The sequence below is a fragment of the Bombus vancouverensis genome, chromosome 13 (genome assembly GCF_051014615.1).
Source record: "Bombus vancouverensis nearcticus chromosome 13, iyBomVanc1_principal, whole genome shotgun sequence".
Classification (NCBI taxonomy): Eukaryota; Metazoa; Arthropoda; class Insecta; order Hymenoptera; family Apidae; genus Bombus; species Bombus vancouverensis.
Genome location: NC_134923.1, coordinates 10,478,596 through 10,505,446, shown reverse-complemented (window position 1 = coordinate 10,505,446; position 26,851 = coordinate 10,478,596). Strand labels below are relative to the sequence as shown.

Genomic DNA, 26,851 nt, shown 5'->3' with positions numbered 1-26,851 from the left:
CTCCTTCTATTCATCAACCTTTAGATTCTTTCCAATTTATACTACTTATTATGAGTTAATTACCTAATTTCCATAATACTATTTATTACATCACATTATACGTGAAAAGTAGTTCTCATAATTATCTCGAATCTTTCGCCGCTAAATTATCCTTTATTCTCTGCAAATTAATTAGTTCTCACCTGCCTGGCAAAATGAAATTCGTATCGAATCGCGAAAAGCTTAAACATTTCTTACTTCTTTGCTTGACTCGACGCTGTATTTTGTTCCATTTCTTTTCACTTTTAGCATATTAAACCTATTCTTTGTTTTTAAAATTAGTAAGCGAATAAAAATTACATATATGTATATATATATATTTATTTATATATATAAAATAATGAAGCTGTACATGCAAACATAATTATTATATTATAATCATTCATCTACAAGTACATCTCATACATTTACAAATTCATAGTTTTTAAGATATAATGAAATAAATGAAACTTAAACAGAAATTAATTCAATCCAAATTAAATACCATAATATAAATAATTATTTCCAGATGAAAATGTTGTAGCTAATGTTCTTTTTATATATTATTTTAGATATTTTTGTACATTTGAATTTTCCATAAATGCGTAAACATCCTCAGTCTAGTAATTATACAGAAATTTCTGGTATAATATAGCAAAATTTAATAAAAGTAAACACAATACTCTGTTGTTATTCCATTCAGTAAGTAAAACTATCTGCCTGCCTACGTCCTACGTTTTTCATTGTTCGCATGAAAATACGAATTGCATAAACACGTGCAATCTAGTTACTATAAAAACTTCAAAAAATAGAAAAATACGAGATATCAATTAATTATAAAATGTGCGTCGATATGTAACAAAGTTTTATGAAAGTATAAAATTGCGGCCAAAGCCTTTGAAGCTATTTTATAGAATATGAAATATAAGTCGATTAAAATAAAAATACCGAATAGCAGTAAAGTGAAACACAAAGGGTTCAGACAGAAGCTTCTTAAGAAAATTCTTTCGTACGAAACCATTTCCCTGAACGAAGCCTTTAAAAGAAGAAAAATATGAATAAGAGTAAAATGAAGAAGAAGAAGAAGAAGAAGAAAAAGAAGAAGAATACTGAGAGAGTCTACGTTTGGAATAAACGTAGTTCATGCGAGATTCTCCTCGCTCTCTTTATATGTGTTTATGTATGTACGTGTATGTTGGTTTTCCTCTCCCTTCCCGCGTACACGCGGCTCGAGTGTGCGTTCACTCAACTCACGAGCCTCCCTCTTCTTGTTTTCCTCTTTTCCCGACCCTCTTCCTTCACGCCACCTCGTTTTCCCTCTCTTTTCGCCGGCCCTCGGCGTTCATTCTGCTTCGCTTCGAGTAGAATCGGCCCGCGTATCGTCTCGCGCGTCGAGTATCGCGTTTCAAGCTCCAGTTTGCGCGCGCCTCAAACAGGGACACACAGAGTTGCAGAAGAATCTCTGCGGATGGCTCTGTACTTTCACGATAGCTTTATAGTTCCTTCGATCTGCCACATTTTTTGCTAGAATCATATCGGCTAGCTTAGCTGGCTGGGATTGAGAATGAAATGAGATTGGATCAGTTATAGAAGCTTTTGGAAGATTTCCTCCCGTTTTAGTCATTTCTTTCTGTTCTTCTTCTTCCGTGATCGTAGCTTCGGTCCTTGGACTTGGACTTACGTTTGGTCAAAAGATCGTTAGGTTTTTCGGAGAATATGGAATGGAGAATCTGAGTTTTCTAATTTATATCAGAGTTAGGTTTATAATTTTTAGAAGAATTGAGGGATACAAATTTGGAAGTTGGGTTTGTAAAGATCCTGGGTTACCTTCCTCTAAAATTAGGTTTATTATTTAGAATAAAATAGAATAGAGATTTGTTTTTATTAAAATCAGTTCTATATTGGGATATGGGATAAGTGTCTTTTTTATTAGAATTAGAGTACTATATTATACTAATACTATAATAAATCATTCCTTAACAATCTGATCGTTTTATTGAAACGACCAAGACAAACATTTCACGCTACAGTTGAATCGTAATTGATTATCTCAATACTCTCAATACTCAATACAAAACAATTTATCCACCTATCTGGATACGTTTCCTTCGACATTCTCTGTTGTTTACTCGACCGGTTTCACAGTTCCGTACTTGTTAGCAATCGTTGTATCAATTATTAGACGTACCTCGTTAGATAGATGTGACCTTGCTAGCCGGCATGGCTTCGTTAAACACCAATTGCGTATCTGGCGAAGAAAGTGCGAAAGAGCTAATAAAACTTGTGGCGATAGCTCAAGAAAATCAAATAAACAAAAGCATGGTATATATTTTACTGCATAAAATTTGACGAATTTTAAGAATTTCGCTACATAACGGTTGATTCTTTTTCGTTATTTTTCACACGTGTGAACATTTTAGTTTCGTTTCTGTACACACCAGAGAACATACCGAGACTCAGATCGTTCTAATATGTGTCTGGTCGCATCGCGTTGGCCATGGCGAACCATGGGGTCCTATAACCGACGACGTGTGGCCCTACGTGCAGGCTACGACTCCTTGTACTGCCCTCCCGCCACGTTATCCGCTACCATTCTCATTAAAATAAAAAATTTTTTCCTGATTATTTGTATCAAGATCGTCTGATTTTCGTTTCAATTCGATCTTTTGTTTGCTTTTCTTTTCTCTTCTCGATAGACTCGCATGACACTCTTGATAAATTACTATATGACTAAATGACGAAAAGTGGTAGTATTTCGGAGGATTAGATTCTCTCATAGAACATTATGTCTTTCAGAGAAGAGGAAACGTTTTAATCTCGTGTACTGTCACTGAGATTTTCAGAATTGTACTTTCTAGAGCTGAGGATTAGCAAGTTAAGGGATTGGATAATAAAGTAAAAGGGTATCTGAAACAAGTAATTGGTACGAACATAATGGAGATTATAACAGAATCAATGGTTGAAATTTCTTATGATGTAAATCTTGATCCAATTTTCTAGGTTGAGTTTCAATTTAATAGGCGAAGATATTCTAAAAGAAATGTTTGGTGACTGAAATTGAAACTATTAATTCCTATGTAAAGAAATGGAATGTTGGTCGTGCTGTTGATGGAATAGAGAATCTTAAACGGAGTGAGATCAAATTTCTATTAGGACGTTCATAGGTTATCGAAAGGCTGATTTTATGGGGAAATGTCTCTGTAGGAGAGAGGAACACGTGTCCTACAGTCGGTTGAGGCCACGTGTGAGGTGCAGGATGTTTGTATCAGCTCCCTCAGTTCGGTTTACTCGCACGCGAGATATTGATCGATCGTTTGGTCGATATAACAGCAATTAGACCAACTTCCATTACATATATTTCGATTTTAATGAAAATCGTTTCGATTATCGACACTAATATCGACATTCAAATTGATATCGATTCGAGCATTGATTATAAAATAGCATTGATTCACTTACCAGCTCAATCATCGATTTTGATATCGATATTAATTATATTATCAATTATAGTATAATACTAGTTTAATTATTTGCATAGATGTAATTATTGATTTTAGTATCGCCTTCGAAATCGGCCATAATTCTAATGTTCACGTATATATCGATTCTATCATTTACTCTAACTTCAACTAGTTTCCATAATTTCCTCATTATTGATTGCTATTATCCACGGAAATTTCGTTATCGATCCTCGCAAAGAGGTTACTCTCGAGATGCGCTACAATGGCCACAAATTTCCAAACCTCAGCCAAAACAATATAGTCCTAAACGCCCAACAGATTAAGCTTTAACAATCTCGAAGCTTGTCAGATTGCAACCAATCTGCCCCTGAAGCCAACCGTATCACTAACTCGCGTACACGTTCCACCAAAAATTCCTCTTCGTTATATCTTGCATACCAAACGTCATATAAATAATTGCCTGCTTTTATTCGCTTCTCTGCTTGGCCAATCGCAGCTCCAACGTCTTCGAACCTATCTACGTGTTTTTATTCACCTGTGCTTGCGAATCTTCGTACACGATACAGGGGGAATATACGTGGAATAAAACGTTTACGCGTGAAGCTCTGTTTCGAAGAAAACAGAGTTCAATGAAGAGTTGGCCTAGTACAAGCGTGTAATAAATTTCCTAATGTATTTGCCTCGCAGACAAAGCGTCGTACGAGACAATTTGATTCCACATTTTTCTCTTATTTTCGCACGTAGAAAAGCCTGCTGCTGATTATATTTACTCAAACCCAGTCGATAATTAGCCAAGTTCAAGTACGCTTGACAAGTTTCAAACTCGATTTTTCTCGAAAACGAAAGAGAGTGAGCGAGAGAGAGAGAGAGAGAGAGAGAGAGAAAGAGAGAGATAGAGAGGGGGTGAGAATGGGAGGGAACGAGTGAAGGGGGTAAAGGGAACGTGAACGGAAAACGTGGCGCGGCGGGGAGGGGGAGGAAGGCACACGTCACTTAGTTGAAGCACGTGCTCTGGTTTCTGGCGGCTGCTCCTGCTCAGCCTCGGTCTTAGACTCAGCCCTGGCGGCTGCGTTTAATTTTAGCCACGGAGCTTTAACATCGTCGTGTCATAGGACAAAGAATATGGCGCGTTGCACTCGCGCCAACATCTCTCGTGGCTCGTGGGTTCGTTCTAGCCCGCGAACGATTCCTAGTCGACGATCCTCCCCTCGATTTGTACTACTGGGTGGCTTAAAAGTCTTCGTTTCCAGTTGAAACTGGAAATTGTAGGAGTCATGATCGATATGCGTATCGGCGCAACAAAGAAAATCGTTATCCTATTGTTAATGGGGGTAAAATTGTAAGAAAGCTTCTTTTTCCATTCTTTTGCTTATATTTGTAATCCGCTTGTTACCTAAGCTCGTAACGAACGAAAACCTAACGCAATAATAATAATAATACTAATAATAATAATAATAAGAAAGAGAAGAATAAGAACAAATGATAAAGTCTTTTTCTTCTTTTAGGTTTTTATTCTTTCTTTTCTTTTTAATTAATTAGTTTTCGTATTAATTTCGCGGTGGATCGAAGGGAAGAAAGAAACTGCGTTGGCTATAGGTATACGACAGGCTTGCAATGACGCAAGTAACGCTGATCGATGAAGCGTGTACCGTGTGTACGCGTATAACTGGCCGTTTTATGAGCGATACGTAATATGCGACACGCGGCACCACGGCTCTTTCCATCTGTTGCTAACGCGCAGTTGCGGCCTCGCTCACGGGGATGATTCCCGAGGATGACTTTTTTAAACGTTTCCAAGACTTATTTTGACCTTTATGTATGAACAAATTTGCATAATTATTACACTTAGTATCGATTGTTAGATTTGTATTGGTGCTAGTCATTAGTAGCTAAGTAATGATCATACGAGGCAATATTTCAGAAGTCACATATTCATTAACTGCATAAATCGAAAAGCAGAAAAAGGTGACAATGTTGAAAACATTATTTTGAAAATCTTGAAATTTCTTATTATTTACGTCATTTTCATTGTAATAAATGAAAGCACGCAAGTAAGTAATTTGTTTTTGGAAAATTCAATATTAATCGTATATTTATGTAATGAAATTGTGAAATTGGTAACAAGTAGAGTTGATCAGTTTGGCTTCCAAAGATAACATTTTGATAAAGTTTAAGTTTCGAAGATTCATTGTGAACTTTGCGTACCGAAAGATCTCTATAGCTTTTACGTCTTGTGCTGATTATTACGTTTCTACTGATGTCAGCTATATTCGATAAAGTTCGGGCAATTTAAATTAGATAATCACGGTTCATATAAAATAATCTTTAACTAGTATTTTGAACTACCAATCGTTATACTTTGAACTTCGACGTAAATCACTTTCTTTGAGTAAGAAAAAAGATTAGAAAAAATATTTCATATAGTTCGACTTTTAACTTTTGGTATTTGCCGGTAGAAAGTTTTCATAGGCGGTTATTGTAAGATAGGGTTGAGGTTATGTGGAGCGCGTGGGATCTTAAACGTAAGTCTTTCGTTGTGCAAAGAAATTGTTAGGGTTAAGAAAATGTCAAGGGTTAAAGTGTAACAGTACAATGAGGAATATAGAGAAAAGTTAATATGTTTAAATTCTTTATACCGACTGGTAAAATCGAGAGACGACCTCATATACGAGATATTAAATATTCTGAATCGTAAAATCATAATTATACCTTTAATTAAACATAACCTCTTCGGGACATCAATTATACGTAACATCTTCAAAAAAAAGGTAACCATATACATTTTTTATGTTCCATTTTAATTATCTAAATCAGAATCTAGATAAATTCCGGTAAAAAGTATGAAAAGTAGGAAACGATTTCGAATTGGAACAGATAGCATAACGATAGTAAATTAGAACAAATGGGAATTTGCAACCTCTTAAACTTACATTCGATCGAATTTGAAATTTAGATAAATTCTCTCGAAAAGAATGTAAAAATTGAAGAAAGAAACAAGTTGTAATTAGTAATTTGATGATGTAATAAGCAAAATTCGTATCTTTGTTTGAAATTCGTCCAAATTCCACTATGTTACCATGTTTAGCTTCAAGCGGAGTAATCCAGGCACGAATGAATGCGCGTGTAGAAGCATAGAAGCCCTTCACTGAAGCATCGTCGTACGTGCTAAGCTGTAGCGTGGATTATACACGTGTGCACACGTTCTCTTGGGGATGCAGGCCCTCCTGGATCGTTTAGAACGTGGGCCTAGAAACGAATCTACAATTATTTGTCGTAAAGTAGAACGTAATGGTTCAGTTAGAAAATTCGTTTCCTGTTTTCTTCGTGAATCTTCTCTTACGTAATCCTGAAACGTATCTTGAAATTTGATATGTTTGTTTCTTACACGTCAATGAAGTTCTAGACACGTAGTTTTCCTTTATTATACTTGCTGTAAAATACACAAAATTGCTTTAAAGTGATTCAGAATGAATATTTAAGTTTTTTATATAATAATTTTTATACAAACCACTTTAATATAAGATAATTAATAACTAGAAAAAATAGACGAAAGAGAGTATAGAATTTGATGAAGTAAATCTTAAGCCTTTCCTGTATTATTAACTATATTTTGTATAAAAATTGCTAGAAAATATTAATTAGTACGAAGATAATAATTTATTAATTCTAGAAATATTTCAAGGTACTATGGAAGGTTTAAGAATCGTAAAGAAAGTAATTTGAAAAGATCGAAATATATTTCCTCTTATTCTTGTTAGACACATACGTGTAATTTATAAGTTCTAGGAATTTAGTAATTCAGGAAAAGTTTGCTTTGAGTGTTGCGGTCGCTTGTAGCGACACCACCTTAAGGTGAATAGATCTAATTGGAGAGGGAAGTGGAACTTCGGTAGTCGCATGTTGGCACTCCCGCGAATCACATTGTGTATATTGAATTTGCCATTATCTCAATATATTTTGAGATCTTTGTTATGTATTCTATCATATATTTTATCCTTTTTATTGTGGAAATCTTGTTAACATAAAGACAATCGCAGTCGCATTTGGAAAAAATTAATAGCAAAAGAGGTTCATCATACGAATAATACTGTGGGTGAAGGTTAGGATCATTTATTCTAATACGGCTACGTACAATTTAAAATTTAGTAACACATTATCGATGTATTTTTCTTTAATTATCGATACGTATTACATTATATTTATGAAGGTTCTAATTTGCAAATTCTATGACTTCTAATGAAATAAATTCATTTAGTACATTATACTTTCTCGTGAAAACTTTAGAGGAAGCATGTTTCTGTAATAAATAATTAACGAAAAGAGAACATAGCACAACAAAATTCGGTTCCAGGAGCACTAATTAACATTCGCTGCTATTGACGCATTCTATGCGTCAATTCCATTGTCCAAGTAATAACGCTAACCAACGCTGACGCAATTTTTACAGTATAGGTTATGTGCATTTGTGAAAGGCAAACAAAATAGTATCGAAGAGGAAACATTGTTACTTGAAATAAAGACGTTTTTCACGGACAAAGATGCAATTTCAATGGCGATTCGCTATATTCTAATTAACAGCGAATGTTTTAATTCAAATATTCATTTAATAAATGGACAAATCTATTATAATTAGAGTGGCAGAAATTTCATATTATAATAGCTGATAAACTTCGCGTATTTTATATACTTTTCTATATTATGCGAATTCTGTGCGTTCTTGCACTTCTGCGTAAATAAAAATACGCATCCAATTATAATGTAATGCTTCGAAGATGTGATCCTAGCATTCAGTCACGAAGATACATGTAACGCTTGGCGTGGCCGCGAAGAAGGGTCGCGAGGAGTTCACGTAAGAGCGAAGGGATTGCAAGAAGGTTGAGGAGGGGGCGGAAGAAACGTTAAGACACAGGGGAGAAAGAAGGGAGAAAGCGCAAGTGCAGGCGGGAGGCTGCAGCCGGCTGTGCCGTCAGCTGCCGACAGATTTATCGAGTGGCACGTGCCGATCCGGAGCAATGTCGTTTTATGCCTTCCTCTTTCCTAGTCGGCGGCTTCGGCGAAGGCAAAAATTATTGTCGCCTTTGTTTCACCCTGGAAACTTCGTTTCATCGCCAACTGTGTCCACTGTTTGTTCAATTCTTCTGATTTAACAATTTCAAATTCCTTTAAATTAACGTTAACGCTGTCTTCAATTATGAAATTTTAGTTTTTTTATAGGGTTTACCAGGATTAATTGTTCTAATAGGTTTTGAATATGTAAATTTCATATTTGGAATTAATGAATTATGATGTTAGCTTTTCTGAAGTTGATTAACTGCGGATGTAAAATTCTGTTACAGACGCCAGTTATCGCCGATATTATTTTTATTCCAAACATTTATCGTGAATTTAATGTTAATTGTTTTAGAACTTCGGTTTTCTGTAAAACTTTAAACTCCGATTTTCGGATTTCTAAATATACAAATTAATTTCCTTAGATCTGGCGATGTAAAATTTGTACTTGTGAATTCGGGAACCAAAAACATCAGAATCTCTCGAAAACGAAGTTTTCATCCGACGACCTGAAACTTTCATCATCTAAAGCTTTGCAATTCTTCTAAGAAGACAGAAGTTATTGTCACCATCCTGCGATTAACCCTTAACTGTTACAGTAGAACGGAGATATATTCCGACGATTCGATCACCACATAAGTAATATAATAATATATTATATATAATTTTTGCAAGTAAGAAAAGAGAAAATTTCCGGGTATTTTGGCACGACCGTGCTGGTTTTAGTTGCATGATCTCATCAATGAATCAGTTGGTCTTCAAGATTTGGCTCGCTTTTTGAGCTGACACTTCTCTGACGTATGTGTTCTGCTGTAATAATGGTGGACGTTGAAGAGGAAGTGGAAGACGGTTTAAAAAAATATTGAGCGATCGGTAGTGGTACGATTGGTAACTGAAAATTGGGCAATTTGTTACATAACCTTCGAAATTATATAATTTTCCTGATACCCTTTCCTATTTTTTAATATATCGTAAAAAAAAAAAACTATCCTTATGTTGCTACATAAAAATCATTATCTTCTGTAAAGAAATTTCTAGAAAGATATTTGATCCCAAATATTCTGTACAATAATTTTCTAAAAATTGGAAATTTCCTACCTCTCTTTTCCTTTCTGCGCAATAATCACTTTATCCATTGAGATATTTTAGCTCAAACGCTATACTCGATAATCCCCTGAAGAATGGAAATTCCAAGTTTCTCCCCTTCGTATATGCCTGCACAAAAATTATTCTATTCCATTCAAAAGTCTCTTGATAGATATTCATATACTCGAAAGTAAATTCTCTATAAACGCTCAAACAGTGCCATCTCCTAAACGACATTCATATAACTTCGATATGACAAGCCAAATACTGTATCCAATAACCTGTTAAAAAATAAATGAACAATAGTGTGAACTTTCGAACTCTGCCATCTTTCAAATGGCGATCCATTCCGATCGAAGCAAGACAGAACGAACGATAACGATTTTCGTGGTGGCAGGCAGTATGGAACCGTATTAAGAGTGGCTTAAATTAATAACGACCGCTATTTTGGAGAAGCTTCCATGCTCCGTTAACCCGATTAAAGGTGAATACGGTGAACGGAGAAGATGGCATAAAGAATTCATTCGAATCTTCCAGCGTGACTGGTGCTTCGCTGATCCAATTGCCCTCGAGTAATTATGGAAACTTGGACGTTACGACAAGCTGCCGCGGATTTCGATCGTCGAGAATTTCACAAACCTATGCTTCGAGCCAAACCGATGGAAGAAAATCGGTTTTTAGTTGGAAGGAACAGGCATGGATAGGAATTACATTACGTCATGTCGTTCGTTTGCCATCTCTCTGCTCGATTTATATCGAGCTGGTTTGAATAAAATAAGTCCATAAGGATATTCCTATCTTGGTTCATTTTCGAATTTCAATTATTTGGCTGGTTAGGATTAGTTTTTTTTTTATTTTGAGAATAATAATGTTTTCCAGGTTTAATCGAGGTGAGATTGGATTTGGTTTCAACTGGTTTCGGTTGGTTTGCTATTGTTTGATTTGCAATCTTTTGGTTTTCGTTTGTAATTCTTGGATTCCAATTATTCGATGATCTTAATCGGCCTTTTTTCAATAGGAGTTCAGTTTAGATTAAGTTTGATTTAGGTTTGGGCTGGTTTGGAGTAATGTTTTATTGCGTTTTCCAATTCGAATTATCTCGCACGAGGAGTGTCAAAAGTTCGATCAATAGAAGTCAATATTAGAACTAATTTCACATGTGTGTCTTTCTATATTGTTATTTCATTATTCGTAATTGTAGATGCCTGGCAGTTCGTGAAAGAGTAGATAATAAATACTTTTAATTAAATTTAATGTACTTATTCGGCGAATCATGTACAATTTCTTGTCTCTTTTCTGTAAACAAATAACTGCAGTAGTATAAAATGATAATTATATACTGATAATCGAAAGTGATATATAAGGTGATACGTGTTATGTACATGCGTAATGAGTTGTATTAGTCGGAGTGTTCAGAAAATTGAAGGTTTAGAAACTTAAGTCCTCAAGAGCGTTTCTTTCCGACGGATGAACATTTTCACGTGGCTCGTGATAAACTATATCTTTAATATTGCCATTGCTATGATCTCTTTCTTTTTTTTTTTATAAAAGATAAAATAAATATCAACTTGGATACTTTTGTTTGAATTTTATAATTTTCAAAAATCAAGAATGTCTTCTTTTCTGTGTTTCAGGACCGCCGTCGTGAATGCAACACCGACCCTGGATCTTGGCTCCTACATGCAATAGAAAGGTAACTCGTGGCTTATTTTTTCATAATAAGAGAAAAAATTGAACTTAAATAATATGGAAGAAAAATACGTGAAAGTATATGAAAATTTCGCTCGTAAATCGTAATACAATCGGCAATATAAACGAAGCGAGTACGCTAACAGACATAAACAATGATAGTATTTCATATTTAAAAATAATATTCTATGTACAAATATATAATAAATGGTGAATCAAAGAAATTAGTTTATCTGGTGTCACTGGGTTATCAAAAGAAAAAGAGATACTTCTTCGAAGCAGAAAGTCCCTTGCAGCTTCGATAAAGACTTCGTAGCGCACTATTCACACACAACCTTTCAAAACAATTTTCTAAAAATCTCAGAATTTTCCAAAATTAGTATTCAATGAAACTTTAACGACAAGCTACTTGGAAATTCTTTCAAAAACCAGAATTCGTCATTCACGAGGTTAATCACTGTCAATACACGCCAAGAATATTTCATGAAACCTCTTCAAACCAAAAATTAAATACCCAAATTATTCCATTATTTAAACTCAACTTGCCAATTCCTGCCTCAATTACAATCATAATAACCCTTCACAAATCACTATCTCGTACCAGGTTTAACTACCTCTATAGATATTTCATAAAAGGAGAATCCATTTTGGCAAAACCACCTTCAACAACATCTTTCAATATAAGAAACCAATTTGCCAATTTCTCCATCAATTACAGTTATGATAACCCTTTCACAAATCACTGTCTCATACCAATATCACCTACAAGAATCCCGTAATACGAAAGTCCATTCGTTTCTCCTTCTTTTTTTCTCTTATTATTTTTTCTTTTTCTTTTTTTTTTTTTTGTTTGTTCTAAAATCACCTTCGACATTCTTGAACATCCTCCAACATTCCAAAGCAACAAAAATTATTCCAATACGACTACAGTTTCTCTCGATGCACCTTCGAAACTTTTCTATTCTTGGTCGTCGTTTTGAACCACCCTCGACATCCTCCAACATTCCGATGCTTGGTTCGATAACGTTTGTTTCATCGAACAACCGAATAACAGAATTATTCAATTCTTCAAACTATTATATGCACCATCGAAATGTCTGAACTCTCGTCTTGGTCGTCTCGATCATCGTCATCATCATCCATGTTCGTGGTCGTAGACTCGTGTCAGGGTAAGGTTGGTTCGTTCGACTCCGGTGCAAGCCGGTTGGACGTCCTAAGGAAAGAGCTGGTTGGTCGCGCACACAAAGACCATCGCAGAAAAGCTATATCGGTGGTATTTTGGTTTTGGCTCGGCTCGACCCGCGCAGTTCTGGGAGTGGAGTTCTAAAAACAGCAGAGGTAAGTCCTGCCTGCTTGTGCCTTGCTTGCTTGCCTTGCCTTTGCCTTGTGGCCGTTGCGTCTCGAGCCTTGCCACATCGGCATATTCGGTCTCTTCATCACTATCTCTTCTCTCTCACGTCGACTATTCTCTATACAAACAACAAACTAGAACAACAACAACAACAACAACGACTACTGCAAACCAGTATCCAGTGTTTGAGAATCCACCCTGTGCGTTCATAGAAACATTCGTAGGTGTTCCAAATATGTCCGATGGGTCTCTAGACACCATCCTTTCTCCTTCTTCTCGCCGTTCTTTCTTCCATTCTTCGTCTTCGCGATCCTGCCCACTCTTAGAGGTTCCTAGGTGTTCCAAATATGTCCGATTGGTCTCTATTCCCTTTGTTTGTACTTCGTCATCCAGCTTCTGTGCTTCCGTGGGTACTCGTAGGTCTTTCAAATATTTTTGCCTCTTTTCTACGTTATACGCTATTCTTCCTTTCATTTCTTCTGTCCGTTCTTTGTCAGGATTCCGTGCATTCGTAGAGATTCCTACGTAGGTGTTTCAGATATTTTTCGTAGGTTTTCAGGTTATACGTTCTCCACTTGGTTTCCTATCTTTTGTCATTGCGATTCTTTCTAAGTATGGAGATTGGTAGATGCCCGATTGCAGCATCCCCTTCGTTCACATTTTAGTTCTTCGTTCTTGAGGTTCTGCGTATCCGTTTTTCAAACGTTTGAGATAGATTTTTCCTCTGCACTCATGGAGATTTGTAGATGTATCGAACATGTGTAGCCGATCCCTAAACTGTTTTCTCGGTTCGTTCTTTGTCATCAAACGTCTGCGTATCCATAGATACAATTTAGATGTTGCAAACGTCTCTGATTATTTTCTAGGTTGTCCACTCTTCTTCCCTCGATTCGTTCTTTCATTCTTCGATACGATCTTGTGCAATCATAAAGATTCGTAGGTGTTACGAATGTTTCTGTTGCAACTCTAAACTATACGTTACTCTTCCTTTGGTCTATTTCTCCGTTATTCGTCATCAAACTCTTACGTATCCATAGCTATTCCAAATATGTCTTATAGTTCTCTTATACGTTCTTCTATTCTTTATCACGATTCTCTGCAGCTATAGAGATTCGTCAGCGCTGCAAACATTTCCTACAGGTCTCTACATCGAACGTTACTCTTCCTTCGGTCCACTCTGTCTTTCTTCATCGTCGCTTCCGTAGGTGTTTCAGAATACTCGTAGCAGCCTCTCTAGGTTATCCAATCTTTCTCCATTCTTCCCCATCACGTTCCCATGCGACTGCAACGATTGCTAAGTGTCGGAATTATGTCTGACAGTCTTCTAACCTCTCTCCTCCGCTTTTCGCCATCAAGCTGCTGCGTATCCATAGCAACTCGTAAGTGTTCCAAAAACGTCTGATAGGTTTCTAGAGTAATATATTTCTGTTCTGTCGAGTTGGTTCCCGTTCTTCGCGGCGGCAAAACTCTTTAGCGACTAGCCGATGCGATCGCTACACCGCTCTTCTTATAACTCGAGCATAGTATGCCGGTTTCATTCCCAGAAGGCACCCGGTGGCGAACCTTCTTTTAGGCACCCTCGCGACCGCCTCACCCGGATTTATTTCTTCACGCCGAAATTATTTTTGGGATCTTTTCACGCGGTTTGTTAATACACCACGCCACACCGGCATCTTCTATTCCTCTTCTCTCTCTGTCTCTTCACGCTTGTCGGACCTACGTTTTCGTTCGGTTCTTTCTCTTCCCGTTGCTGGTCTCGGTTCACCACTAAATGCCCGATCTTCCGCCGTACACGCGGGACCAGTTGCACGCCGAGCAGGATCAAGGAAACGTGTTCTCTTCGTCGTCTGTACACGTCGACCTATTCCCCTTTCTTTTCCAGTGGCGTTCGCCGACGTCGATCTTCCACGTTGTTTCGCCACTTCCTTGGGTCCAGTGGTATACATCTCTGCCAGTGATCGTGCGTGTATCGTACAGTCCTCAAAGCTGTTCTGCTCTCACGTGCAGGTCTCAGGCAGACGCGTATCATTCGTCAACGACATTTTCCTTACTTTCCTGTATAAGTCGCTCTCAAACGACGTCCGTCGAACCATCGTCAACGTTGCTTGCCGATTTTCTTCCATTCCACCATTGTCATCGCGTGTGTGTGCGTGTATCGTTCGATTCTACATCTGTTTTGCTTCGTCGTACGGACGTTCGCTCCACGTTGTTTCGATTGCTTCGTGAATTTTATCGACATCGTGAAATATTCGGACGTTCCGGCGCGATTATGGTGATTACGGACAAATTCGTGCGGAGAATCCACGTGGATTAAAGGGTGGAACGATCATCGGTGGTTGCGAGATCATGGTTCGTCATGGTTGTCGCAGAGGTTTCGACGTAAGTTCCCACCATTTTCTAAGATCCTCGCGAGATCTAAAATTCTATTTGTGACAGAATTTTGTTTCGTTGGTCGACATCGAAGGTTTTCTAGGTTTCGGATTCAGCGTTGAATTGAAATTATTATCGAATTTCAATCGCTCGCCAGGGATTTGGCGAGTGCACGTACGTTTATGTTTATGACCTCGTAAGGTGGTTGAAGGAACGATGAATTCTTAGTACGACAGCGAATTTTCGACGAATGAACGATAAAAAGTGAAACTGAATGGCTTTGGAGATTGCGCGGGTGGAATTGTAGATTTCTTATTCGACATATTATTCGAATAATTATTTTTGAAATTCTCGAATTTCATTGTAATTCAAAGTTGATAGAAAGTCGAACGAACGTTTGGAACGAGCGATAGAAAATTTAATTGAACGAAGCGCGTAATACATTTTTGGCTGTAGGTACTGGCAAAGTAAGAGGCGATTCTCGTGAAAGCGTGGACGAAGAAAATTTATCGTATCGTAAATTCTTTGCTTTATCTATGGACGTAAGTGACATTAGGTTTTTAACGAATAACGTTCATGTTTTATGAAGAAGCACGAATAAATAAAGAGGAGTGTCTCGGTTCTACGCCGAATAAATTTCAACAATTATCTCTCAGTCGTAAAAGCTTGAACGTATTTACAACATTTTTATAAAACTCGTAAAGCAACTAGAATGTATCGTAGTCAAAATACTCGAGCGAATATCTTATGGAAAAGGATATTCGTGCCACGCTATACATCTTATTCTTTTACGCTGTCACACAATAACGCGATACGATCGATTATATCGTACCTACTACGTCTTCTCGTTTAATGCAACAATATTACATTCCTCTGCTTTGAAGCTTGGATGTTGATCTGGTCCTCCCAAGCCAAGAAAATATTCCGCACTCACCTCGATCATTCTTATCCCTTTTCTTCGTCAGCATTTTATTCAGTTCAATGAAGTTTCCAATCCAGAACATCGTAACAATTTCCTTCGATCGTGCTACGTAAAGTTCGCAACGTAATATTCGCTCGTTCTAAATTATTTATCGCCACTGTAAATTATCAAAAAATTATTGTTCCACGATATATATATAGTATTCTACGGTATCCGAAATAAGAGAAGCTATTATATAAAATATATCGGTATAAGAAATTGTTGTTAGGTATTATAAATATAGATACGAAATATAAATAATATTATTAAGAAATATTATTTTTCATTTAAAGAGTATATCGTCTGCAATCCTAGTTGGTCTTTGTTAATACTCCGACAGAATACGACAATGGGCTGATATATTCTACGGTGACGTTTAAATATCGATCAATTAATTTCAAATAAATATTGCAAACGTAATATAGTCAATTTCATGCAGAAAATTGCAGAAAATTATACAGAAGAGTATATCGTCTGCAATCCTAGTTGATCTTTGTTAATACTCCGACAGAATACGACAATGGGCTGATATATTCTACGGTGACGTTTAAATATCGATCAATTAATTTCAAATAAATATTGCAAACGTAATATAGTCAATTTCATGTAGAAAATTGCAGAAAATTATACAGAAGAGTATATCGTCCGCAATCCTAGTTGATCTTTGTTAATACTCCGACAGAATACGACAATAGGCTGATATATTCTACAGTGACGTTTAAATATCGATCAATTAATTTCAAATAAATATTGCAAACGTAATAGAGTGAATTTCAGGCAGAAAATAGATTACAGTAGAAGACCCTTATACTAGTCGGCCATATTAAAAGTTAATGTGTCACCAAGGCGCATATTAGTCAGACAAACCCTGTAGTCTTCGGTTGTGACGCGTTGCCAGCACAATTTTGACAATCGCATCTGGCCGTAGTCGTAATATAACATTTTGAAATCGTCGGCCAACATATCTTGTTCATTAACCCTTGGCAAAAGTTTCGTGGCGTCTGCCGGACGCCGGTCTGCGTGTTTTTACGAACATTTTCTCGAACAATTTAAATAAACACTCTGAAACATGTGAGTTGTTCGATTCGAAGAACGAATTTCTTTTTCTCCGATGTTAAGCAATCAAATTCTCTTCTCGCAACGCTATCCGAGAAGATTTTCCATTGAGAAATATTCGATTCGACTCGCCAAACGTTTTATATACAGGGTGTGTTGGTAAAAATTTCAGACCAACTTTTCGTATTTCTATCATCGAAAGCGTTTTTGGATAGTCGACTTGAAAATTACAACTGGAATATTTAGAAGAACGTGGATTAATTTCGAGCGGCTAATATTTCTGCAACTTGGAGGATTCCTATCTTTAAAAAATGCTTTTGCATGGAATAATCGCGTTTAAAGTTATATTTGGAATTTTTGGCGTTTTTGGATAGTCGACTTGAAAATTACAGCTGGAATATTTAGAAGAACGTGGATTAATTTCGAGCGGTTAATATTTCTGCAACTTCGAGCATTCCTATCTTTAAAAAATGCTTTTGCATGGAATAATCGCGTTTCAAGTTATATTTGGAATTTTTCAATGAATTCAGATTAATTGGCAAATACCAGCTTCTATTCTTAAAAGTCTTTCTGCATAGGATAATTGCGTATAAATGTATATCTGCGATATTTGGAAGAAGAGAAATTTGGAAAGGTCGAAGTTACTTTTAAGATGGTAAAATTTCATTCCGAATTGTTCGATTATTTTCGAAGCTACGTTTCACGTATTTGATATATTTAAGGGGCAGAGTAGAAATTTTCATTAAAATAACGTACCAAATAATATCCGACCTAAAGAGTCTTGGTTCTTTGTTTCCTGCAGATCCTATCGAAAAGATCCACGACGTGTATTGTGCTTTATCGAAATATCGAAATATTCCTTAGACTCTATTCGAATGTACCGTGTAAAATTCGTCAAAATATCTCTTCGAAGAATATGAAAGCATACGGACGGGATAATAAATGTATTACGTAATAATAAATTATAGGATAATGAAGGAATAAATTCCCACAGAATATAAATACTTAAAATTAAGATATACAGGCTGAGGCAGGGGAAATTTTTTCTTCGAATTGGATGATTTATTTGCTACGAAACACCTAGTATGTAAATGTAGATCGGCGAATAACACGCAGATGGAACGTCACATTCGTTCTTCTGCCCTTTGCTCGTCACCTTGATCATCGTCCAAATCGAACGTAACAACGACGAATACCTACTCCTCGTTCACGTTCGCATCATTGTGATCGGCTCGCTATATCTAACCAAGCTATACCATGGATCCATCGTTCTCGTCATCTTAGCTAATTCATTTTTCAATCCTCGAAATTCCACACACATGCACCCCCATACGTAAATATTATTAGGACACCTATGGAAAATTAGGAATCAGTATGCACGAATATCGATTAGAGAATCGTTAAATCACCTTTAAAAGTTATTATTTTATTTTACATTTTAAATCGTAAGTTCTACACGTTGCGAATATGATAAAAAGTACGTACCAATTATTAATTTCGCGATAAATTTTCGAATAAAAAATAACGTTAAAAAATTATTGCGCCACTCGAATCATTAAAGGAGCCCGTTACTGTTTCAATGTCTCGTTTATATTCTAAATTATTCTAAATCATATTTGCTTTATAGCTAATAGTTTTTCAGTCCCCATAGATCTCTTCTTCACCAGTGATGCATCATTCGAGCGAGCGATCTACGAGACACGTTATCTTTATCTTTAATTTAACGTATAATTATGCTCTGTCATTTATACTTTGCTCTAATTTTCCTTTCTCTCTGCAAGTGTCTATGCTCGGTAACTGCCTGTCTTTGTAAATGCACGTATTCTAATTGTTTCGTCCTCTATGTGATTAAATAATCGAATAAATAATTGAACCAAGGAATTGTAGAAGCTAAACGTAAGAAATTCTGAGTAATATATCTCCGGATGACCATTCTTTATCGGGAATCGTAAAGGAATTAAAAAAGAAAAAAAAGAAAGAAAATAGGAGAGAGAAGAATAAAAGATCGATTGGATTTCTTTGGCGAAGATTAACGTTGTAAAGGCCAAGAGTAGTTTACACGTTAAATTAGTTCGCACTTTCACTAGCCTCTTTATACGCGTTTTATCTTCTTTCACCTCGCATAATCTGCAAGAGTTATTTCAGGGTAACTTTGCTTGGTGTGCTCGCGCGCTTTTTCCCTCGCATATACGAGCAGAGAAGGGTGAATGAGGATCAATTTGTAGCTCGTCACTCGACCACCTTGAAACTGTGTTATAATGATCGACGGGATTCACCCCTTTTTAAAGACGCACTTGGCACAGAGAAACTTTCTTCGGGGAAAGGAACACTAGGTGTCTGTGTCTCTGTTTCGATTCGACAGAGATTTTCAAAATAGTAGAAACCTCGCCGTTTTCATATTTTTTCTTGTCTTTTTTTTCTTTTTTTTTTTTTTCTTGGGAAGGAACGGAGGAACGAGAAGGTATCTTTAATTTTAGAATGAAATAAGGTAGAACTTCTTTAATTCTTGATTCTAAAGTTCTTCTATTGCGATCTTGCTCGCGTTTTCATGTAATTTCATTTAATTTATTAATTAAACGGGATAAGATCTGTTTCTGCGAGAAGGTGGTTACAAAGTAAGGGGAAGATAAGTATCACGTAGTCTCTGCGAGACAATGAGACGAACAAGCGTACGAGTACGCTGAATTAATTTACTTTGCAGGCTGCAGACGCGAATTCGCGTCTTACGTACTTCATATCCCGTACAAATGTTAACTACTGTTAAAACAGTAAAAAAAAAAAGTATTAGATATGATATTGGTCGCTCGGAAAGTTCGTTCCGATTTCTAAGGAATCTGGTCGTCATAAAAAATCACGTCGAAAAGTTTCTCGCCGAGAAACCTGAGAGGTTCACAAGCATGGAATATTCGAGTTGCGTGAAAGATGGAGAAAAGTTGTGGAGCAAAATGCCACCTATATAATTGAATTTATTTTATATAAATTTATACAGGGTGGTTGATAATTGGTGGTCCAAGCGGAAAGGGGGTGATTCTACGTGAAAAAAGAAGTCGAAAATATAAAATAAAAATTTTTTTTAATTTTTCCATCGAGACAACGATCTACAGTGAGATCCGTTATAACGAGACGCGATAAAGTGGACGCGTACCGAGCGACGATTCAAAGTCGATTTTCTCGAAAACAAAGCCTCGAACGAAAAATTTTTATTCTATATTTTCGACTTATTTTTTCGCGTAGAATCATCCTCTTTCCGCTTGTACCACCAGTTACTAACCACTCTTATGATTCAATAGATGTATATCGGATCGAAATGTAAATCAGAATGAACTTGCTGAGCGACCTTTTCGTATCTTTCCAATCGCTCCAAAGATACGCGTACCGAGCGACGATTCAAAGTCGATTTTCTCGAAAACAAAGCCTCGAACGAAAAATTTTTATTCTATATTTTCGACTTCTTTTTTCGCGTAGAATCACCCCCTTTCCGCTTGTACCATCAGTTACCAACCACCCTTATGATTCAATAGATGTATATCGGATCGAAATGTAAATCAGAATGAACTTGCTGAGCGACCTTTTTGTATCTTCCCAATCGCTCCAAAGATACGCGTACCGAGCGACGATTCAAAGTCGATTTTCTCGAAAACAAAGCCTTGAACGACAAATTTTTATTCTATATTTTCGACTTATTTTTTCGCGTAGAATCATCCTCTTTCCGCTTGCACCACCAGTTACCAACCACCCTTATGATTCAATAGATGTATATCGGATCGAAATGTAAATCAGAATGAACTTGCTGAGCGACCTTTTTGTATCTTTTCAATCGCTCCAAAGATACGCGGGAATTCAGGCTATATTCTTGTCTGAGCATACTCGGTGCTCAAAGTGTTAAAACTGCGTTAGTGCATCGCTCGGGTTAGCTAAAGTTACAGAAACCTTCTTTCTGAGGTTGCTGGTCGAGGTGGAAAAAAAGTTGGAATAATTGCGTCAAGAATTGGCATGTAGGGCGTCTGTATGGTGAAATCTGGAGGAGAAGAACAGAGGATAGAAGGAATGAGACTTAGACTGGAGGATAGGATGATGCGTGGAGGTTGATAAGGCTAAGGAGCTGTGGACAGTCGACAAATTCATTTGAGATTTCGAATAGAAAAATAGCCTCGTCGGCCAATCCGGTAACAAGTGGACAAAATCTATACTTTAGCGTGATAGAAGTCGGATAGTCGGATTTATAAGTAAGGAACCTCCTTCAAGGATCCTACTATTTAGCTACTTTCTTTGTTTGATCAGACGATATTTTGCAAACAGAAAGAACTGTTTGCAATGTTTTAACAATGTTTTAAGTAAAGTTGAAATGGAGAATTTTACGCATCGTGCACACATGGCAAATAAAATATAGAAATAGTGGAATGTTTAGATAGCGAAACATCCCAATAGTAGGATATTCGTGTACCGAAACGTTTGATTACTAAAACGTATAAATAGTAAAACGTTCGAACCAATTGATATTTATATACCAAAAAATCAAATCTACGGCATGGCGGTCTCAGATCGATAGAAAAAATATTTCTGTAGTATAACTTCCAAACCGACATGTACGAGAAGAGCCTGAGAACGTTGAAGCTCAACTATCGGCGAATTATGAGCACGCAAGAATTCTAATACGTGTAAGGACAAAACACATTTTGATTTATTCGATTCTTCGCTAAAATCACCATAAAAGAGGGGCGCTTCCACTTATCCACTTATTTGCTCTATCGATTCCAAACGATGGTCGAAGTGCATCGAGATAAATGTAGAATGTATCCGATGAAAACCACCTCGAACCATCAGGATTGTTAGAGCTTTTCAGACAGCAACGTAAAAGCGATACCAAACTTTTAAAGAGTGACCAAAAAAAATTCTCTAGAAACAACGAGCTCCAAATAGTAAATCTGCAAACAATAACAATTCGTACAGAGAAAAGCATCGTGCAATCGTTATTAAGCATCGAAAACACTCTTCGATCGCCCCGGGGAAGCAAGCGCACTCTAATCGTTTCGATCGAGCAAATCGCTAAGAGACAAAGCTTTCGTCGCGAGTCGAAAGGGCTTGGTTTTCTCGGTGGAACCGTAAAAACAGAGAGAGAGTGGAACCTGTTGCTCCCCCTCGTCGTCGATGAAAGCGTGTGCCTGGCGATAGTTCACACTGTGAACACACTGCAAAACGGGAATGATCGGATGGCTTCGCTCTCGGAGATTTCGTCCGGTCTTCGTGATACTAGTCACCTGGTGACGTCATCTCCGGAGTTTGGTCTTATTCTCTCGCTTTTGGTCGCGTGCCAAGTGCGCAGATCACACGTGCCACGGTTAAATGGCAGCTCTTGGTGCCTCTGCCACGGATTTCGTCCCGTTTCAAAAGATGAACGCGCCGAAACTCGTTCTACGGAGCTTTTTTGCCATTCGTAGAAGTATGTTGGGAATGCAGTTCCTTTCGTCCTTTTAATCGACGCAGGCAACTTGTCGTTGCTTGGTTGAATATTTGTTTTCGTTATTTTTTTTTTTTTTTTTTATTATATTTGCTTTTTACTTCGTTGTGGTTTTTCTTTATCTTTTCACGTTTGTCTTTTCCTGCTATTAGACATAGAAATTAATTCAGAACGATTCCACTGGACTTTGAGCCTCGCTGCGATAAATAAATAAATAATAATAACATAGAAATCAAGTTGGTTTGCTTTTTTCTTTTTTTTTTTTTTTTTTAGATTTTATCATCTATTCTTAGACTTTACTTTTCCATCGATTGTAATTTATTTATTCAAATGATAGGAAATTACTTTCTAAACTTCTACGTTCTTATTTTAATTTAAAATTGACGAGTGAGAAGAAAGTATATAAATTTAAAGCGAATTGGTAATTAATGCAACGTAAAAGATAGCGAATGGATTTCTACTCGATGTTATTTTATATAATCTTAGAGGAATAATTGTTATTATTCTTGACCTCCTTAGGGGTATAATTATTACTATCGTTCTTTATCTTTTCAACGGAATAATTATTATTCCCTCGAGTTTTCTGAAAAATATTACCTTTTCCTACCATTATATATAGATATTTCGTAGACAAATAAGAGTGACGACGTTTCTATCATGTTGGTAAAGCTTCGATTCTCATTTTATAATTGTGATTGACTAACTTCTTGTGGTCGATGCCAGAGAGAAATTCATTTACGTATTCTAAAATAGGAAGAAGCTCGAGGAGTAAGTGATTCCAGGCGGAATTTTAACGAATTATTTATATCTAAGATGGAAAGATATAACACTTTCATCTTGTTTCTATTATACATTCAATTTACGTCCTATTATAGATTTTTTTCTATTCATTAAAATTCAGAATCATCGCCTATGTCACCGAGCTCCACTGACAGATACTAAATAAATTATTCGCACGATAACAATTTATTAAAGCACGTATAAACATCCTAACTGTCCGATCCATAGAAATCAACGACTGAAAATAATCAGCTAAACTAAACATCGCTAAATCTATGCCCTTATACACACGCGTTAAACGATTAGAGATGCAATCGGCAATATTTCAAGTTATATCATGCTCCTCGAATCGAAAACACTGAAACCCAGTCTAAATTGATTTATCGAGGCGTAATAGAAACCGAGTCGAGAACACTTATCGAAAGGCCTATATATTCGAACACAGCAGGACACGTGTTCGTATTTTATAAGCGAACGGGCTGCAGAGAGATTTTCCAGCGTCGTCGGAAGCCAAGATGTTTCTACGGTGGTGGCAGGATGAGCGGATATCCGGTACGGCAACAGACGCCGCCTGGACCACGAATGCCGTGCGTCTGAGGGACAGGACAGCCGTTACGATCGCCTTTTCGACTCGCTAGTTTCGCTCTAGAGCCGAGAGATGGTTTGGTGGCCACCTGGTATTTTCATTCTCCATCCTTTAAAACCAGCCTTTCCTCCTTATACGGGAAGCTAGCTGTTCGTCGGACGTCTGCTGACGTCTCGTGACGATTAACGAGATCTCACGAGTTCGTGCGATGGGTTGTTTCCGAAATAGCTGGAGTGGCAACTATTGTCCGCTTGTTAAAACGAAATATGATGGTTTCGTAGGTTAGACTGGAAGCCTTTTTGGCAATTTTTAACGCTGTCGAAGCTCTGCTATTCGAAGTTGAAATTTTAATTTAGTATTCAGGTCTTTCGGTAATACGAAATTTCGATTGTAGGAAACTCGGCTGAATCTTGGAAGGGTCGAAGATTTCTTCGCGATGTGAAATTCTGATTGTTCGAATGTCGGAAGAGCGAAGGTTACAGAAATCCGTAAAGGGATTTCTTTAAATTTTCTTAACATTTTTAAAGCTGTATTCTCCGTTTGTAGTTGTAGCATGTGGTTCTTTTCTAAAAATATGAATTTTCTGCTGTACAATTTAGACTGGCTGAATATTGAAAAGAATATCGATGGAGAATATTTTGGAATTTTCGTTCGCGTTTCCTTGCCAAGTTTTATCGTTTAGTTAATGTCCGGTTCCCTGAAAGTATGAAACTCCGACTAGGTAAAATTTAGAAAAATTCAAAATATTTCCCAACTCTCTTCTTTTCCATATTTTTCTTCTTTCCATGCTTTATTATTTGGTTGGTATTTAACGAGAAATTTCAACGATCGACGTGATGCACCGATTCCACCAGAAAAAATTCCTCACACGGAACCAACTAAGAAATTCCTCTCGTATGACGCACTTATCTAAAGCAACATAAAGTGCTAACTCCACTACAACTTACCTAGATAGGACTAGGCTCGACATAATTTCTGATCTTCGTTAAACACGAAGCAACTTACGACGAATCTGAAACTCGGCAAATTTAATCGACTCAACGACGCTGGAAAAATTCCAACAGAATATTACGATTGTTGAGAAAAGTATAGACGATGGAAAGTCATAATGCGATATTCGTACATATCCAAGAGCATAGGGTACCACGGCACAGTGTGTCCCGATATTGCTATTGATCGGGGCTCTCCAAAGGTATTTGTTACGTGTAGGTATTGTTTTTCCTTCGCACCGTCGAGCAAAAGGAGATCACGAGGGCCGACATCCCTTTTACACAGTGCTCTAAGGTATCCGCGTCTAGTTAACCGTTCCCTTTTTCCTCGCTTTTTCCCCGCTTTCTCCGGAGCACGCTTTTTCAACGGCTATGCGACTCGATCGAACCCCGTTGCATCCTATGGGATCGTGCGATTTTTCCTTCGTATCTCTCGATGACAATTCTAACCATTAGGTTGCTGATATTTCTGCTAATTCGTATCTTTTCTGTAATAGAAATATAATAATATAAATTCTTCAATAGAATTTAAAGAACGATAACTAGGTGGCAAAATTATTTTGCTGGTTAAATATTATAAAAAATACTATGTCGCGGTTATTTTATATATGTTTGCGTATCATTTGTATCCTATACATTTTCGATGATTTAACAATTTTTAGATTTTTATATTCTTAACGGATTTTTAAATTTCAGACAATAGAAATCCGCGGTTTACTAATCGTTCTTCGAGAGCGATTCAATCTTTATTAAAGTTATTTTTATCGAAAGTTGTAGTTTATAGCGGACTTAGTTCGCGTTATCGCGCTATTTTCTTTCATATTTGCAATTCGCAGGAAAATGACGAGTTCCGTTGTTCGTAATCTTTATCGAGAGATATGGTCGATCTTTATTAAAGTAATTCTTACTGAAAGCTGTGCTACAGTTAGTTCGCGAATTAGTAGAATCAGTAGAATCAGGAAATAATTAGTAGAATCGTACAATTTTGAAATACCATGTATAACAGCGCGTGTAATAAAATTATGTACTCTGACAAGCCATACTTAATTATCGTAGACGCTTAATTGTAGAATTATTTTATAAGAACTTCTAGGAAGTGGAAAATGTTAGTATGGAAATGAGCATTATTGTTTTCTCAGTAGCGAATTATTTAATTCCGTACTTAGTATTCTCACGAGTAAAATACAAATTATTTCTCAAAGTATTAAATAATTATCTATAAAAAGCACCACTTTATAATTATAATAATCTCGAATCTCGTTAACGTAAACTATAGCTGTTTCAGAATTGATGAACTTTTATGTAAAAGCTTTCTCCTCCTTGGCAATCATCATTATTATTATTATTATTATTATGATATCCTGTTCGCACACACACACACACACACATATATAGAAAATCCTTTCTGTACGTAAAGGAATAAATAGATAAATAAATAGCATGTCATCTAAAGCGAAATGAAGTCAAACTAATAAAGCTGATTTACATAATGGGTTCGATTAAATGTGTTTTTCTGTTGCACGTTTAACATGCAGATGGAAATAGTTGAAGAAACGAAAAACAAAGCGAACGAATCTTTCCAGCACCCACCTTGAATTTCAATCGCGTGATTTTCTTACTAAAAAAATATATCAATACCTGTGATCGTCGAAGATTCTTAAATCCTATCATTATTAAAATAACAGTTTTCCTAATATATTGTAAAAATAATAATCCATTCACTGGTATTTATGTAAACTCACATTTCCGTAGACATAATTAAAAAGAATAGAACCCAAGCAGAAGTTTGTTATATCCGCTAAATATTACGATAATTATATTTTGAATATTTTATAATTTTATATATTTGTCCATATCATCTTTCAATTTTCTATAGTTGCATAGAGATTCACGATCCAATAATTTATTATTAAAACCATCAACTTGCTCCATGACGCGAAATTCTAATAATATTTATATAATCTGTAAGAATGAAATTTATCAGTGAATAAAATTAT

General features: G+C 36.5%; 1 protein-coding gene and 1 long non-coding RNA gene across 7 annotated transcripts in view; one reads left to right on the top strand and one right to left on the bottom strand.

Annotated features, from left to right (window-relative positions):
* Mef2 (myocyte enhancer factor 2) overlaps positions 1 to 26,851 on the top strand; it is an 81,732-nt gene that overhangs the window by 15,756 nt on the left and 39,125 nt on the right. For 4 of the 6 annotated variants that reach the window (XM_033347126.2, XM_076623714.1, XM_033347132.2 and 1 more), the window contains exon 2: positions 11,249 to 11,307. The gene's annotated coding sequence lies outside the window, so the exon portion shown is untranslated. Of the gene's footprint in view, positions 1 to 7,394; positions 7,579 to 11,248; positions 12,642 to 26,851 lie in introns of those variants that run through there. The other 2 variants (XM_076623712.1, XM_076623713.1) reach the window with 2 other exon arrangements.
* On the bottom strand, positions 10,669 to 11,255 carry LOC143303494 (uncharacterized). Its single transcript, XR_013059878.1, has 2 exons — positions 10,997 to 11,255; positions 10,669 to 10,910 (listed from the first exon to the last, which is right to left on the bottom strand). It is a non-coding gene; the product is annotated as an uncharacterized LOC143303494 (long non-coding RNA).